We start from the raw sequence: 12994 nt of genomic DNA, 5'->3' as shown, positions 1-12994 counted from the left end.
CATAAATCTTAGCAATGTTCTCCTAGGGCAGTCTACCCAGGCAATAGAAATAAAACAAAAATAAAGAAATGGGACCTAACTTATCAAGTTTTTGCACAGCAAAGGAAACCATAAGCCAAACAAAAAGACAACCTAGGAATGGCAGAAAATATTTGCAAATGATAAGGGCTTAATTTCATATATATACATATATATATATATATACATGTACACACAAACAGCTCATACAACTTAATAACAAAAAGACAAACAGTCCAAAAATGAGCAGAAGACCTAAACAAGCAATTCTCCAATGAAGACATACAAATGGACAACAGACACATGAAAAAATGCTCAATATCGCTAATCATCAGAGAAATGCAAATCAAATTACAATGATGTATCACCTCACAGCAGAAAAATGGCCATTATTCAAAAGCCTACATGCAATAAATGCTGGAAAGGGTGTGGAGAAAAGGGAACCCTCCTACACTACTGGTGGGAATGTAGTTTGGTGCACCCAATATGGAAGACAGGATGGAGATTCCTCAAAAAACTAAAAGTGGACTTACCATATGATCCAGCAATCCCATTTCTGGGCATACAGCCAGAGGGAACTCTAATTTTAAAAAGATACATGCACCTCAGCGTTCATAGCAGTACTATTTACAATAGCCAAGTCATGGAAACAACCTAAATGTCCATTGACAGATGACTGGATAAATAAGTTGTGCTATATGTATACAATGGAATATTACTCAGACATAAAAAAGGAAATAATGCCATTTGCAGCAACATGGATGGACCTGGAGAAAGTCATTCTAACTGAAGTAAGGCAGAAAGAAAAAGAAAAATACCATATGATATCACTTATATGTGGGATCTTAAAAAAAAGACACAAATGAACTTATTTATGAAACAGAAGCAGACTCACAGACATAGAAAACAAACTCATGATTACTAGGGGGGAAAGGAGATGGGAAGGGATAAAATGGGAATTCAGGATTTGCAGATACTAACTACTATATATAGAACAGATAAACAATCAGTTTCTACCGTATAGCACAGGCAACTATATTCAACGTCTTGTAGTAACCTATGATGAAAAAAGAATACAAAAAGGAAAATATGTATGTACATGTATGACAAACATTATGCTGTACACCAGAAACTAACACAACATTGTAAACTGACTACACTTCGATAAAAAAGAAAAAAGCCCCAAATGATGATACAGGTGTCTATCTCAAGTAATTTTTAAAAACTAATTAACTCAATGTGTAAAGAAGGGGAAAACTAAGAATATAAATTAACAAAATAGAAAGTAGAGAATCAATAAAATTAGTATCAAGACTAATAAAAATAATAGAACTCCAGCAAGATTGATGAAGAAAAAAAAAAGAGTAGGCATAATTAACCTATATGAAGAATGAAAAAGGTTCCACTACCATATATCTTTTAAATATTAAAAAGATATAATAATATTAACAACTTTTAGCAATGAATTTGAAAATTTCAGTTCAATAAAAAATTCCAAGAAATACACAAGTTATAAAAGTAAATTAAAAATGTATAATATTGAATTTTTTTTAGCTCTATTTTAAAATTGATTCCACATTTAGAACTTACCTTAATAAGATCCCTAGGCTCAAAACTAATTCAGTAATAATATTTTTCAATGTTAAAGACAAAAGAACACCAAGTTTTCTTTGAATAAATCCAATGTATAGAAAAAGAGAAAGTATTTCTGATCTAATTTTTATGAGGACAACATAATCTTAACATCAAACATGGCAATAAAATACAGGAAAGAGAATTTAAAGGCAAATATTTCCTTTGTAATAGATGCAAAGATTCTAAGCAAAATATTAATAAGGAGAATACAGTGATATATCAAAAGGATACTGCCTCATGACCAAGCTGAGTTTATTTCAGAATGAAAGTTTGTTATAATGGTCACAGGTCAGGCAACGTAACTGACCAAATCAATAGAAAAGATAAAAAGGAGAAGAAAAACTATATTACGTCAATATATGAAGGTGTTGATAAAATTCAACATTCATTAGTTAAATCTCTCAGCAAACTAGAAACGGAAGGAAGTCCCTGATCTGATAAGGAGTTTTCCATTAGGCTGCTTCTAAAACAGCTACCAATGATCTCTCCTTTTAGTACAGCGGTCTCCCCTTACCAGTGGTTTCACTTACAGTTTCACAATCTGAAAATATTAAATGGAAAATTCTGGAAGGTTTACATTGTTCACTGTTTTGAGTAGCATGATGAAATCGTAAGCATCCTTCTTTGTCCCAATCTTAATGTGACTCATCCCTTTGTCCAGTACAACTTGCCCATTGGTCACCTAGTACCCTCTCAGATGACTGTTGTGGTATCACAGTGCTTGTGTTCAAGCACCTTTATTTTAATTAATCATCATCTTAAAGTGCAAGAGCAGTGATGCTGGAAATTCGGATATGTCAAAGAGAAGCTGTAAAATGCATCCTTTAAGGGAAAAGATGAAAGTTCTCAACTTAAGGAAAGAAAAAAATCATATGCTGAGGTTGCTAAGATCTACAATAAGAACAAATCTCCTATTCATAAAATTGTGAAGAAAGAAGAAAAAATTTGTGCTAGTTTTGCTGTCACAACTGAAAATGCAAAACTTATAACCACAGGGCGTGTAAGTGCTTAGATGAGATGGAAAAGGATTAAATGTGTATGATACGATATTTTGAAAGAAAGAGACCACATTCACATAACTTTCATTGCTGTATATTGTTATAATTGTTCTATTTTATTATTAGCAATTGTTGTTACTCTCCTACTGTGTCTAACATAAAGTAAGCTTTATCATAGGTATATACAGGAAAAAAACAATATATTTAGGTTCAATTCTAGCTGCAGTTTCAGGCATGCACTGGGGGTCTGGGAACATAGCCCCTGTGAATAAAAGGTGTGGGGCTTGTAGAACACTTTCCCTTGTGTGAGTTCCTCGCCTAGTAACTTCTAACCAATAGAATATGGTAATACCAATGGGCTGTGGAATGCTACTTCCAAAGTTCAGTTTTACAAGAGTGTGACTTCTATTTCTCTCTCACTTGCTCTCTATCCATCTTGCTTTCTCACATTCGTGAGGCCAGCTACCATTATGTGAGCTGCCCTATGAAGAGGTCCAAGTAGCTAAGAAAGGTGGGCCTCCTGACAACATCCAGTGAGGAACTGAGGCTCCCAGCCCAACAATCCAAGAAGGACTGAATTCTACCAACAAACAGAGTGAGCTTGGATATGGAGACTGCCTCGGCTGACATTTCAGTTGCAGACATGACAGACTTGAGTCAAAGGTTTAGCTAAACCACACCCAGATTCCTCACACAAGACTCAGAGAAAATAAATATATTTTTTAAGCCATTAGGTTGTGGCAGTAATTCTTCAAGTACAAACAGATAACTAATTCAAATATCTAAAAAAAAGAAAAGAAAAATTTACAGCAACTTCAATAATTAATTGCCAAAATTTTTATTCCTAAAATTGAGAACAAAACAGGAGCACATGTTATCACCATTTTACTTAGAGATCACTTTTACAGGAAATTCTAGGTAGATAACAAGCTACTTTAAATTTTACACTTGTTTCAAGACGATTAAAAACTTAGAAATAAATGTAATAAAATATGTTCAAATCTCTATGGTGAAAATTACAAAACATTATTGAAAGAAGTTAATATTCTAAAGAAATGATAGGATAAACCATGTCCATAGGGTACAAGAATTAATTTTTTAAGAATGATAATTCCCCCCAAACTGATCTGTGGATTCATTTAAGCACCAATTAAAGGTCCAGGTGGATTTTTGAAACATTGACAAGATGATTTGAAAACTTATATGGAAGAGTAAAAGCCTAAGAATAGCCAAGACAATTTTGAAAAAGAACAAAAAAAAAAGGAGAATTTACACTACCAGATTCCTAAGCTTATTACACACTAAGTCAAACCTTTGCAGTATTGAGGAAAGGATAAACACATAATTCAGAACAGAGTTCACGAACAGACCACATACAGACATCTGACTGAAGAAAATGTGACACTGCAGGACAATGAACAGAGGAGGGTTTTTTAAACAGAAGATTGAAAATGTTTAATTGTACATTCACATGAGAATATATGACTTTTTCCTGCTACCTCACACCATAAACAAGAATATATGTATGTACATGCATGCCCGGGACATTGTGCTGTACACCAGAAACTGACGCATTGTAACTGATTATACTTCACTAAAATTTTTTTTAAAAATAAATTATATAATTTTATTAGCAAGTATTTCTTAAATAACACATACACATATTCACATAACACAAATATTAATCATAATGTAAACTGTTTGAAAAGTTGGATGACATTAAATGTTTCCTGCTTTTTAAGCAACTATTACTAAGAGTTAAATGTAAATGCAAGATAGGAAGAAAAAAATACAAAAAACATAAATTTGATAAAGGATTGGTATATAGAATATAGAAAGAATTGTTGCCTATCAAGGAGAAAAAAACAAGCAACTTTAAAAAAGAATATCCAAATTTTAAAAAAAACAAACAAACAATAGTACATGCAACTACAAAGATGAATCTAATAAAAAAATATTAAGCAAAGTAAACCAAGTTAAAAAATGTACATATTTTAAGATTCCATTCATTATAAGTTTGATAACAGGAAAAACTAATCACAGTGCTGGAAATCATTACCCTTAGTCTGTTGATTAGTAACTGGAAGGAAGTACGATGAGAATTCTGGGGTTTTAATAATCTATTATTTAGCCTACCACTGATTACGTTAGTATGTTCAACATATAAAATTTAGCAGCTGTAGACTTACCATTTGTAATTTTTTATAGATTCTCTCTATACGATATACTTAATAAATAGTCATTTATAGTACCTATATTCTCAACAAATTGTGAGACTTCCCACCCAAAATAGCCTTTAATCCAAGATTACCATTCACCATAGCTTCTGATGATGCTGAGCTAAAATGAGAAAAGGCTTATAAATCTTGTTCAGAAGTATATGTTTTATGTATAAATTAATACAAAGGATAATTCCACTTTTGGTAGACACACACACACACCCATCCACACCTGTAATTGGAAATAATTTATGTAGTTAGCATTTCTCCAGGCCTTACAAGACCTAGGAATTGGGGGTCAGATGGGGTTATGATAAAGATTACAAATGCATAACAATTTCTGAACCTCAAGTCTCTATCTGCAATTTAAACCATCCCAGCCCTGTGCAACATTGTCCTCAGTAATCCCTTCAGGTTGTATCCTGTGGCCCCCAGGTGTTCTTGTCATCATACAAAGCCCTGTCAGCTCATTTCCCATCTATTATTTTCTTTCCTGTCTCTTCTTTTAGTAAAGCCTGCTGCAGAGGCATGTGCTGCCCATAAAATTCCATAAGATCAGGCACAGTGGTTACTACATCAGCTGGCACTCATTCTTAAGTGCTCTAAAGCTTCCCCACGGTATGAAAGCCACCATGCTGTGACAAACCAACCACGCTTGACTCTCCTCTGATGTACTAGGGTCCAGGGGGTATCAACACTCCTGTCATTTTTGCAGATGTCCAGTGCTGAACTCTGTGCCATGATTCAGAACTTACCATCTGGATTTGGGGACAAAAATACAAATTGATAAAGATAGAAACCTCAATAGCTAAAAACAAAACAAACAAAACAAAAAACTCCAATACGTATTGCAAACTCCATGGATGCATGTTATGTATTTTGTCAAAGATATGAATTAAGAGAAAATAACATTTAAAAATTTTAAGTGCAGTGCTCTGACATTTCAGGAGCACAGTTGAAAGGATGTATATGTGATTTCCATATGCAAATATTTATAGACTTTTTCAGTGCTCATTTCTCCATTTTTATTATACTGCATATTATAGTACACTCAAAAGTTAAAACTTAAAAGGAAGGATTATTGAGTAACAAAGGGAAGAAATTGTTAACTGTAATATTCAAGATCAATATATAAAAGAAATATATTCTAAAATTTCCTTTCTGAAACAATATCAATCTTGGGGAATGTTATAAACATAAATGCAATTCATTATTACTATATTAATTATTGTTTTTAATTATGCTTGAAATAAGATGAAAATAATTACAACAATACAAGATTTAAATAATAAAAGTAAAGTACAATAATAATTATTCTTCTAATGGCGAACTAAACAATTATTGTAAGAAAGGCTTCAGGAAAAATAAAAAAGTTTAAGTATATGAAAATATGTGACTGCAGAAGTTTGACAGAGAGCAGTTATGCCAAAGAAGAATTTCACAAAACTGTCTATCCCCAGAAACTTCCAGAATACCTCACTTGACAAATTGCCTGAAAATACCGACCTACTGACAAAACTGTGACCAAAAGTTACAAATTTTCTAGTTACCAGGTTTCTATAAGAGGCTGAAATAGTCTAAAATCAGTATAATCATTGACTTAAAAAAACAAAATAGTTGTAGGGCTTAAGCAAGATAAGGCTATCAAGAAAGGATAGCTTGTACCATGCCATAAAAGTGTGAGAAGAATCACTGAAAATAAACCTTTAGGAGGATATTTCATTGGCATTACAAATTCTCATTATTTATATTTCCAGTAAAGCCAGCCATTCCAATAAACAACTAATGTAGCTTAATAGCTAGCAGATTAGGTCAGGATCACCACGAAAGGCTTTGCTAGATGTGCCCTAAACGAGGGTGACCCACAAGGGGAGTGATCTGGGGCAGAAATCAAGCTTTTGTCTTTCATATCTCTCACACAGCTGTGTTATCAAGGATAGACATGCTCCCACAGGAAAGTGCGCATCCTTAGAATTAACTTTCAGGTACAGGCTAGGGTGGCCATACAGGGATATCTTGAGTGTGTATATGTTATGAATGATTAAGGATGAATTCAGTAAGTTGTATTGCAAGGTCTATTTCAAATATCTACCATATACATGAAAAAGTGGTAAAGAAAATCTTAGCACCTAATAACCTAGGAAAAAAAATGTCTTGATGATTTTCACTTTTGAGAGATACAGAGGTAACATTTCATCACATGATAATTTACAGAGTTGTATATTTCACTTCTTCCCATTCGCACCCAATCCACTAGTGATACTTTCAAAGGTTATAAATGACATGAGCTTAGTTAAAATATTCCTTACTGTCCAACACATTTCTAACATAACCTCTCTCTCCTGTTTCTAGATGAACAGATATGAATTTTATTCAATTCTTTACATCAAATATAATTCACTCTATGTCACATTCTATAAGATTAGGAGAAATTCAGTCTTGAAAACTGCATCCCCACTTTTAGGTTAAGAAAATGTACTCAGAAGCCTTCCACAATTTAAGGCTTCAGGCAGGTCTCCTGGGTCTTTTACCACACTGATTACACTGATATATTCAGTGTCCATGACACTGTGATTTCTAAAAAGCAGGTAATCAGGGCTACAGCTGACAGTGTAGATGTTTGCCAAGTCAAGGGTTCCTTCTCCACATAGTCATTTTTCTCTGTGACCCCACCACATCACTAAGGACCTTCAAAGTAGTGAGATACAGCTAATTTAGGGAACAGTGAGTCCCCTCCTACCTTTTCCAGACCACAAAATGCACTTCTTTCCCCAAGGACAGGCACAGCTGTCGTTGTGGCCCCAAGTACTCATTCCCCTCCCTTTCCCCTCTGAGAAAATTTTGCTTAATCTTTTCATTGAGAAGTTGGGAAAGTAGATACTCATAAGGGAACTTCTTCAGGAAGATTCTATTTTTAAAGTAATGTAACAGCAAAAAAAAAATCATATTTTGCTATCTTGTAACAAGGAGGAGCAAAATAAACTAAAAATACAAAACGGTATTTTAATAAATTATCTTGTCATTCTCCTACAGTAAACCTAACTTTACTGCAAAAACAATTCATTTCTCATTCTGAGATTTTTTAAAAGAGCACAGAACAAAGTAGACTTCTTGGGGCAATACTTCTTTAACACAGTTGCTAACCACTTCAGTGTTGTTTTCCCTTGTTTCATTGAGGGTAAGCAGTGATAATCTGGCTCCTAGCCCAATGCCTCCAACTAAGTTTTCAGTCATAGAACTCTTCCCATTTTTTAAGCCTACAAAGTTGGAGGAAGACTGTGTGTTTTTTAAATTTGACGATCCTATTCTAATCCTTCCCTGGATACCAGCCTATTGTTAGAAGTTAGAGCAAGAAGTCCTGCCATGGTCATGGCCAAAGTCTTCCAACAAAAGCATTCATCATCTACTCAGTGATTTAGCCATTTTTATCTGCCTACTGATGATTGAACTTAATGATTCTGGAGCTCCACAGTAGTGGTGACACCTTGACTCTCCTGGTGTGTAAAGAGGCTCTCCCTTTTGCAGATCTACTATATAGGTTCAGTATAGAGCTAGTGAATGAACGGATGGATAGATGGATGGATGTTCTAAGATGGAAAATTACTGAAAAGAGGTTAAGCCTTCATTCTCATCTGGATGGATGTGCCACAAAAATGTAGAAACATCCTTTGGAAAAAATAACTCAAATCCAATATTCTGGAAGTAAAACCTAGCTTTCATTACAGTTATTTATCAAGCATATATAAAGGACACCTAGAAACCGATCTGCTGCTAAAAGATAGCAGATTATGCCGACTCAACTATGCCACTTTGGGATATTGATTATTTTGAGCTATCTGCACTCGAAAAACAGCAAAGGAAGAGAAAGAGCCTTTGGCTGAACTCCCCTCATTTGTCTAGAGACAGATCTTCCAAAAGAAATTCAGTTATCATAAATCCCCTCCTTGGGAGCGTCATCAACCAGGGAAGATTGATGAGGAGACTAGAAGTCAAGGCCACACCAGATACATTTTATCGCTAACTATTAAAACCCCCATCTATTCTAATAAGAGCCCATTCATTTTTCCTAAAAAAAATCTTCTACTCTCGCCTAAGAAACTTACATCCCCCTCTGTTTTCTCTAGTAAGATGCTATTTAATCTTGAGTTCTAAAGACATCTCTTTGAGCTACTCATATTTCCCTGGGCATCTCTCATGTATACGTGAGGTATGCACATTAATAAACTTCTGTTTGCTTTTCCCTTGTTAAGCCATATTTTATTATAGGAGTCTCAGACAGAAGTAAGAGGGTAGAGGGAAAACTTATTTTCCTCCCCTACATGCTTTAAATTCATCCAGAGGGAAAAATGGTGTATTCAATAACAACCTCAATTGAGCATCTACCTTTTATTAACTAGGAATATTTTTAGGCACCCAAATGGCTCAGGTTGGAAGGGTAAAAGTTTAAATGTGTTCAACAGGATGTATCAGGTGATGCCACGATACAAACAAAACACAAATCTCAGTGGCTCAACACAATATAGTGCACGTGTCACTCAACTATACACTCAGAGCTGATAGGGCAAGGGCTCCGCTTCATGTAATCATTCAAGGCCTCACTCTGACAGATTGCCATGATCTTGTAGCTGCAAAGATGCAGCATCCTTCTCACACCATGGTTAGGGAATATTGTGTCCACACTTAGAGTGACTCAAATCATTTCCTTTCACAGATCGTTCGCCAGAACTAGTCATAAGGTGTCAACTAATTACAAGAGGTCCGGGAAGTGAACTGTTCCTTTGTTTGCAGAAAAGAACTTGATATAAACAGGCTCTAGAAGCGAAGCAAGCCATTATAATGCTGTGTGTTACATGCAATAATACAATTATGCTTACATACCCTGAACACATACATACCTCAGCAATAACTCTTACATGCTATATAAGTTGTACCATCTATGTCTTTGTAAAACAAATTTTTTATGAAAATACTTTGTACATTTTATTAAAGCCTAATTTATAAAACTTCACAATCTTAAGGTTATACTCGTTAAGCTATCCCATGCTGTGCATCTTTGAGATTCTGGAGTACATATAAGAAAAATTACTATAACATGCACTTTTCTACTTGTATATTTTCCACAGTATATAAAATGTTTCACAAAGTCCTTACTTTTAAGGAAACATACAACTTAAAATAAAGGTCTCTTTTTGATTGAAAAAAATTATTGGAGTGGTCTAACAAAAGGAAAATACTAACTTAATCATAGAGACATAAAGGTGAAAGTAAGTATGCATGCAAACATTTTTTACAGCAATAAAACTGCTTGGATATGTAGGAAAGGGCAAAGGTTGAGTGTGTATAATCCTAAAATGTGTCAATCAACTTATTAAATAATGGCAAGTTCTTTTTATCATTATTTATATGAAGAAATTCTAAACACTTGTGAAGAAAAAACAAAAATGTAAAAGGAAGCAATAAATATGTTTGTTCTATCTAACTCAATTTAAGCATACAGTGCAATTTGAGCATACAGTGAGGAAAAAAGATAGAAAAGAATTATGGGTAGAAATGATAAATACCAGCATTACAAATGATATATTAAGATGGTGGGATGAGTTGTTTAATTGTTAATTGTGTATGTAGGAGGTAATAGAGTGCAACTGTTAAGAAAAATATTTCCAAACCATACAGACATGACTTACAATTTAGATTCTGCCATTTGGAGATCTATAGCTTTGGACATGTCACTGGAAATCCCTGTGGCACAGGGTACTTAATTATACAACAGAAATCACAGTATTATCTATTTCATGAATTTATGAGGATTAAAGATACATTTGTTTGGACTAAAGTGTATGGTCAATAGATAACTGAGGATAATAACACAAAACAATAATAATAAAGAAATATAGTAAATTTAAAGCTAATAAATAGGAAGAAGAACAATCTGGACACTTAAGTATTTATAACTTCAAACACTAAATGTAAAAGTTTATTGCCCTCGACCTCCTAAAGAGTAAAGACTTAAAGTTTAGTAAGTCCAATTAAAGCAGAGCAATAATGATCATAATAAAACAGTTGGATAGAAGGTGGCATTATTAAAATCCCCATAGCTAATATTAATAGAATAGTCAGGCGAGTATAATTTGACCAATATTAACACATTTACATTGTTTTTACATATTTCAAGATGAATTGAGACTTTAGAAAAATTTTCAAGACTATCTTTTCATTCTCTTCCATTTCAAATATACTATCATCAAAGGAAAAACACTGTTTCAAAGGAAAACAAAATGAAAAATTTAAGAACTTGATTTTTGAGCATATGGACTATACTGATATTCTTTCTTCACACCTGACAATAATTAATACCTGTGTCTGGAGTAGAAAAAAAATTATTTTCAGTGGAACCACTATTGATTTTCCTAGAAGATTCACTGTTATTTTCAAGGACTCTATTGTCTTTTTTCTAAAAATTATATATAGATATATTTTAAATATATGTCCTTTAGCCTTCTATTTCTTTTTATTTTTTAGTGGCTGTTTGATACCTCAGATTGGGCTTTGTGTCAATGAGAAAACTATTCTTCAGATATACACTGCAGCTACTTCTAACAATGTGTGACTACAGAATGGCATCAGAGGTAAGTAACATTCAGTATTTGCTTTTAAAAATTTCTCAATATAGTGCAAAAATAGTGCTATATTGAAACAATATACCACATCTGTGCTTTAATTTTTAAAGAACATTCAGTTGAATTATGGTCAATATGTTAGACTGAGCTCGTCTTTTCAAGTCTCCAATCTAAACACATAGAAATTGACAAAATACAATAGACATTGATTAAAAATAAGAATCAAGAAAAAAAAAGAAAGACAAATCTCAGGTTCCAGTAATGAAGAGGAACACGTATTCTGCAATCAACCAGACTACTGATATAAAAAAACTCGTATCAAACAGTATATAACAAATAAGTGAGGCTGGGAAAAACACACAGCTCTTCTGGAGTAGAGATACGGAACTGAATCCCACAAGTCTAGAAAACAGAAAAGGTTAGGCTGTCCCACTGCAAAAGAGAGGTTAAAAACATATGGCACGTTGGCTCAAGGATACTGAACAGACATGGGTCACTGGTCTAGAGCTATGAGAGAAATAAGAGGTACCAGAAAACAGACTTACCCCAATCCCCATTACTGTGAGATGCAAAAAACTCAAACCAATAAATTAATACAAATCTGTCCTGAAACATATGCAAATAATAAAATCTAAAAAATAATGTATTTATTATCCCACCTTGCATTCCTGCAAGGTTAATGTTTCTTCACTCAATGGATACAGCATTTTTTCATGTTAAAAACAAGAAGAACTTCAATATTACCTTAGAAGCCTGCATACCTGTAGCAGGAGACATTTCTGAAAATACCTTATAGTAGTATTTTTATCAATGGTAAAAACTAGAAATAATATAAATTTAATCAAAAATAGAATGGATATATAAATTATGATATATTCATAAAAAAGATTACTGTATAGAAACCAAAATATGGGTAACTACTTCAAGTAAAACATGGGTTAATATTTAAAACATAATATTAAGGAAAGAAATTCAAAATATTGAGGAAAGACTGTATACTGCATGAATCTAATTCTACAATGTTTTTTCTTAATGGGAAATTAAATAAGTGTTTATGGTTAAAGAATTTTGAGGTAAATTTTAAAGAAAATAAAGGAAATGTTTATCAAACAGGTGAGCTTGTGGTGATCTTAGTGTAAACCAGTATTGTGATTGGGTTGTAATTAAAAAAAAAAATGAAAGGCAGTAACAGAGTTTACAGGGCTTACAAAAGACAATAATGAAGACTCTCACTTCTGGGAGGATGAAAAAGGCATACCTTTCCCTATTTCTCCTGCTAAATACAACTAAAAGTCCTGAACATTATATTTAAAATAAACATAAGAAAACTATTGAAAGGTTAAAAAAAGAGCACATACTTGCTAGGGATATGGGGACTGGAGGAACAAAAGAAGTTCGTTCCCTGGGTTTTCTTTTTGCATCATATATGCCAGACCTGATGTTAAAGAAGCTTGCAACCTAGAAGTGCCAATGGGAACAGACAAAAAAATTACCAGAGAAGAACTGC

General features: G+C 33.5%; 1 long non-coding RNA gene across 1 annotated transcript in view; it reads left to right on the top strand.

Moving 5' to 3' along the window:
• LOC140698922 (uncharacterized) overlaps positions 1-12994 on the top strand; it is an 82593-nt gene that overhangs the window by 52993 nt on the left and 16606 nt on the right. Inside the window, exon 4 of the long non-coding RNA XR_012076931.1 lies at positions 11390-11496. This is a non-coding gene — a long non-coding RNA (uncharacterized lncRNA). The remainder of the gene's footprint in view (positions 1-11389; positions 11497-12994) is intronic.

Source organism: Vicugna pacos, chromosome 10 (assembly GCF_048564905.1).
Source record: "Vicugna pacos chromosome 10, VicPac4, whole genome shotgun sequence".
Lineage (NCBI taxonomy): Eukaryota > Metazoa > Chordata > Mammalia > Artiodactyla > Camelidae > Vicugna > Vicugna pacos.
The sequence above is the reverse complement of the archived record's forward strand: the minus strand, read 5'-3'. Positions and strand labels throughout refer to the sequence as shown.